This window comes from Aplysia californica, unplaced genomic scaffold (genome assembly GCF_000002075.1).
Source record: "Aplysia californica isolate F4 #8 unplaced genomic scaffold, AplCal3.0 scaffold00247, whole genome shotgun sequence".
NCBI lineage: Eukaryota > Metazoa > Mollusca > Gastropoda > Aplysiida > Aplysiidae > Aplysia > Aplysia californica.
Window position 1 is genome coordinate 802305 of NW_004797517.1, and position 6361 is coordinate 808665.

The following is a 6361-nucleotide window of genomic DNA, read 5'->3' on the forward strand; positions in this document are numbered from 1 at the left end:
ACACACACACACGCACACACACACTCTCTCTCTCTCTCTCTGTCTCTCTCTCTCTCGGTCTCTCTGTCTCTCTGTCTGTCTGTCTGTCTGTCTCTCTCTCTCTCTCTCTCTCTCTCTCTCTCTCTCTCTCTCTCTCTCTCGAGGAAACACTAACTTCGGCGTCGTGCAAGGTCGTCGGAAATCCCAGCTCACTCAAAGCTCTTGATTGCAGAGCAAGTGGTTGGTGTTTGATGTTTGCCAGTTTCAGGGTGACTTGCTGCGATTGTTTATCTCAGATCTGGAATAAGAAACGAGAACAGCTTTTTCAAATCATTCAATAATTCTGCATAATGTATACCCGCCAGACACCTTAGTTTCTGCCTCTATTGCTTTACTCATAATTTGTTTTTTCACATTCTCGAACCTTGGCACGTTATTCAGGAAAATTCTAGAATACAACTTCTGTTATTTCACAATACATTAGGACGGACGCGAGTCGGGCGATCGAAGTTTGCGTTAAGCGGAGCACAAAGAGAACGCTTGCTCGCGATAAAAGCGAGCGCGTTGGGACACGCGCGTGAAATGTTACTCAAAAGTTGCTTGTTGCGCACAAAAAGCACGCTCGCTTTATGGCGCCTGAGATTTCAAGCGACGCTTAAAAAGCGTAAAGTATCAAAAGTTAATTCTTTCTCGCTTGCAAGCGTGTACCTGGTACCGCACCCCATTGTTGTCTGGCTGTCTGGTCACGACTTGGGTGGTTCAGAATGTATTTTCTCTCAGTCTCAGTGACAAAAGCACCGAAATGGATGTCGAGTCTTTGGTATCAGTCGTGTTTAAAAAACCTGCAATTTGGGACAAGAGAAGGAAAGACCATGCAAACCGCAACGTTGTGAGTCGTGCTTGGAAAGATATTAGCGAAGAACTGAAACATGATGGTCTCTTGGCTCATTCTTAGGTAGGACTGAAAACGAGAAGGGCTTCTTTTAAGTAAAGGAAACAAGTTGTGATATTCACCTTTCACTCGCCTCCTTTTATTTATCTCATGAACCCTCATTCTTTGGCGTTTTCCTGGGATACTTTTCGGCAAAACACTGTCTAGCAACAACAGTTCTTCTTCACTCGAATCCGCCACGGCGCCAAATGCCTAAGTTCTGACCAGTCGCAATCACGATTTGCAATCTTTCTCTGTGTACACCTCAACGACAAGCAAGCGCTTTCTTCACAAGCGCTCACTTTATCGCGCTCGCTTTTATCGCAAGCAAGCGTTCTCTTTGTCGGTCCGAGAGTGGCTCTGTAGGTCTGACCTGTAACTCGCCTGGCTCGCACCGTGCAAATGAATGTATACATTATCGTGTGCTAAAGCAGCGTCGCTGTGACGTCTGTTTTTTGTCAGCTGAGCTGTGCGATGCGTCAGACGTGCTATTCAACAGTGTTGTAAAAATGGCGGACATGTGTCGCCTCGCTTCGTGTTTGTTTTCGACTGAAACTCTTCACAGATCATCAAAATCAACAAGAAATAAGTATTATTAGGTGCTTTACTATTAAATATTGATGCTAGCATCAACACTTGGCCACAAAATCACTCAGAAATGCACTTTTTCGTACTTTGAAACTTCGAATCGAGAGGTAGGCCTAGGCCTAGGCCTAGATCTAGGTGTGCTTCCCCAGATTCTAGATCTAGATCTAGATCTAGCCTTGCATTGTAACAAATGTAAACTATCGCCGCGCGCAGCTGCAAGTGTGTTTGTGTGTACGTGTGTGTGTGTGTGTGGGGGGGGGCTGCACTTGTCACATGACGTAAAGAAGAGCTGTCCCGTCTTGGTATAATTGGTCTTGGATTACACAGTACCTAAATATAGCAAGGCAGACGCGTCAGTTGCACACCTACACACGTCAACACACAGTGCGGCTGTGCTGAGACGCAGCGAGTGTGCCTCGCGCTCGCTGAAACACAGGCGCCAACCCACAGTGCGGCTGTGCTGACACGCACACGGCGTGCGCCAGGCGAGCTACAGGTCAGACCTACAGAGCCACTCTGGGACTGGCCTTAGATAACCGGTCCCACAATGAGCACTGCGCGCTCGCTGTCACTTGCAAGAGACTGAGTTTTTCCCCCCTTACAGAGTGCATTATTTTATCAGGTACTTCCGATTTTTTGCCAGGAAGTTGCATCCTTCTCATTCTAGGTTGGCCCTGACAGATGGGCTTGAAGCAGCCCGCGCCCGAAATGATCTAAGTAGTGTCGATAGGTACAGGAAACGCCTGCAATTACTGTATAAGTATTCTTCAAGTTAGAAGATACAGGGTGAACGCGTTCTGCGAGTGGCGATCCAATGTTTAGCCTCGGATATCGTTTTTGTTGTTGCACTGGGGTTTTTTTTTCTCCTGGTTATTTGAAATAGAAAAGCTGACCTCAGACAGACCACATGACTCAAACCCCCGGCCCATGGGCCAATTGAGACCTACAGGACGATAATTATTTTGCGGCCCCTTCTCGACGTACGGAGAGCCTTGAAAAGTCCCAACTAAGTTTAATAACGGCACACTGAAGATTTGAATAAGGGAGATCAACACAACACCCTAGCATGATGCCAACTTAGCTAACAGTCTGACAATGACAATGACAATGACAATGACAATGACAATCTTTATTCATCTTGCAGGGAGAAATTTGTCTTGGTCGTTAACAATGGCAGTAGACGTTACAAAAGTTAGACTTAAAGGTGCACTCACGCAAACGCACAACAAGACAGGACATTGGGCCAAGTAAATACATGTCTCACGGGCTGGGACAACCCGCTCCGTAAAACATTCATTCTCTCTCTCTCTCTCTCTCTCTCTCTCTCTCTCTCTCTCTCTCTCTCTCTCTCTCTCTCTCTCTCTCTCTCTCTCTGTTTCATTTGCAGCGTGTGTTTCATTTGCAGCACTGTGTGTTCAGTAACCTCACTGCAGTTGGTACGAATGAATTTCTATATCTGTCTGTTCTTGCTTTTTTGGAAATGTACCGTTTACTGCGGGTCGATAGTTGAAATTCCGATGTCAGTGGGTGGCTATGGTCACTAAGCATTATTTCCACCTTTTTTTTTAGAACGTTTGTCTTGTGCAGATATTCAAAGTTACTTAGGTCTCTACCAATTGTTTTTGATGCCTTTTTTTTATCAACTTATTTAGTTGATTATTAAGTAACTGTTGCCTGAAGCGACATGCAACACTAGCAGGAAACCAAATAAGGGAAGGCCAAGCTTCTTTTCATAGAGAGATATATCTAGATGCCAAAAAAACAAATAATACCAGAAACTGTCGAGGCGGAATTACAATCATTAAATATGCTATCACCTTATACACAGATAAGCACGGCGGTTATTTTCCCCTGAACAAAGATTTAAGTGCTTTGAGAACTTATTTATCTCCCGCCACCGCTTCCAGACAAAACTTTAAAATTATCTCCCTTGTCAAGACGGCGGATCTTTGTCTCTGTTGAGTTGATTTGAGCAGGGCATTGATTTGATAACACATGTATTTATTATGTTCTAATTTCCAGAATGCAACTTTAATTGTTCTGTTTTTATACCTTTCTGCATGTACTTTGGGTAATGTTGAAAAATGATATCTTGCCAGAGGCATTCATAGAACGTGTACAGAGAAGCAAATGGTTTCATGGTACCTAAGTGCACAAAATAAATAAGAAAACAGTAAGCAGTAGCCATCTCTTATATAATACTGAATCGAGCCAGTGTGTGCCAGGGAATGGAAATCGTCGCAGTGGCAGATGCCTTATCACCTGTGTCCTTCTTTTAGTGGCTGGGAAGGAAGTAACTCCTGGTCGTGACAAATTTGTAGTGCAGAATTGAAAGCATTTTTCCACAGAACCAACAAATCATTCTCTGAACACCACATGGCCGGTTTTCCGCATTTGTATACATGGCGTAGCAGAAACATATCTCTATTTTGATTTTGAATGATGCCAGCTCCATAACATATGTTATAAATTACTGTTGGTCTGAAGATATGTAATTCTAAATCTAAGTCTTGTTTTTTTTCGATGTTCATTGATTTAAGACAAAGATACACTGACGTGGTATTCCTTCTGCCGTTAACGCAGTTGGTATCATGAAGGTGCCTATCTTTCGAATTCTCAATGGGGCGTTTATGAACTTTGCTTATTTTGAGAATCTTTACTCATTTGTCTTGGTTCTATCTGAGCTGAACCGTTGAATCTGTGGTTCCGCCTGTGAAATAACGCACCGTGCAGTTTTGAATAAGACGTTGAACAATAACATGTCATGTGTCTTGCGCGGTTTGAACCAATCTCTCGAGTTTTCTGGTAATCTACCCAAGAACTCAAGACATTCTTTCAAAGAACAGTTCTTAGTAGAAGTTCACCCATCCCTAACTCACACAGTTTACACCAAAAGAGGTGTGTTGAATCCATAGACATTAACTCCTAGATCGAGCACTGTCATGGCCGCCGCTATTCCCTCTCTCAGTAAAAAAAAAGGGGGGGGGGAGCTTCGCTGCGAAGTGTACACGTCATGGGCCTAGTCAATTCGCATAAGTGAAAAGGCATCTTTCCGCCTTACTCTTCATTTGGCTCAAATTGAGTCAAATGGTGCGCGCGCCCCTTGGATTGGAAATGCGTCAGAATGTACGTGCTAGGCCATCATAACATAAGTTTATGGTTGAGTATCATTTAGCTGTACTTATCATAACCTTTGGAGCCACGTTCTATCAAGAGGTTAGCGTATGCTAATCCTCGACTGAGCCTGGATTAAATGTTTCAGTAACAAACTCGGTGCGGGATCAGCTCCAGGGAAAAACACGTGGTCACAATTTTCCACTCTTGGATCCGACATGGAAGCTTACCTCAGGACTAACCTAGTGCTAGCGGACCCGCTATGGCACAATTGGTAAGCGACCCGACCAAATTATGAAGGTGTGAGGTTCAGTATTGTTTCAAATTTGAGAGAGCTCTAGATTTTGCTAATTCTCTCAACGTAACACACACACACACACACACACACACACACACACACACACACACACACACACACACACACACACACACACACACACTTTCTCTCTCTCTCTCTCTCTCTCTCTCTCCCCCCCCCTTGTCTGCCCCCCCCCACCCCTTTTCCGAGCCTTATGCCGAATGACCATACGGGGGACTAAGAAAATATCTCCCTTCGAAATGTCACTTAAAGAAAACACATGACACAGAACGTTCAATGTTCAAATGATGTCTGTCTCAAGAATAAGAAAGGAGTAGAGAGTTTTCTTTACCTGAGATTGCCAATGGAGAAAAATGGCGCGAGCCACAGGCCATTGATGGGGTTACATTTTGGTATGGATTCAAAGAGGAGGCCCGATGCTGAAAGCGCATCAAAACTTTGTGAAAAACCAAAGGTTATGTGGTGATCTGTGATTGAAGACCCCTAGAACATATTATTGGATCACCACAATGGTTTATCGCTTTGGAATGCATCGTCAGAAACTACTGCACAATCAGGTATAAAAAGAGACGGAGACAATTGATACTTTATATTTTCATTTTTTAAAAACCATAATCACAGGGAACTAACTGAATGGACAATGGACTGAATTGGCAATGAAATAATAAATAAATTGGACAATCAATAATCAAATTTACCTACTCACCGATTAATCCATTAACTAGCAATCAGAAATTACGATTTTTAGAAGAAAAAAAACAACTTGGACTGTAATTTTCTGAAAGGCCAGACTTTCAATTAAATAAACCCACCAATCAATATTATTTATTAAACAAAGGAAATAATTCACTCCTGGAAACTCGAGTATTAGTCTATGCTCTGACAAAAGCACCGCGCGTAGAGCTAAGTACACACTTACCCTCTTTGGTCGCCGCTGTTACGAAGACATAACACAAGGAGTGGGCATGGCTGAACCAATCAAATGTTCGATTAGAAATCGATTGCTTAGCGCCCAGTATGACGGAATGGTGCATGTATTCCTGTATGTCTTTCCTTCCCTGCTGCTGTGTGGAGTCGTGTGGTCATTCTTGTTCTCTAGTCACATCTGTCTGTTCAGGACCTTTTTGCGGTGAGTGTTCGCTTTGGTTGAAAAGAAAGCAGCGCGTTTGTTGATAATTCATATGTTAATTATTCTCAAAAGCTAATCTGTCTTCTAAAAATTTCCATTTTAATTCCCATCTGCGTCTTTAAAAAAATAATGTTGAATTCCACCGTCTTGCCCTCGAAGCTGTAGAAAGAATCAAACTGCTTATTTTCCATCACAGAAATTCAACAATTCTACAACACAACATCTATATTAAAATATGTTTCTTTGCTCTTTCTGCGTGGAGCAAGAAGAAAAAAAACCGAAACAGGAAAGGAGAGGGGGT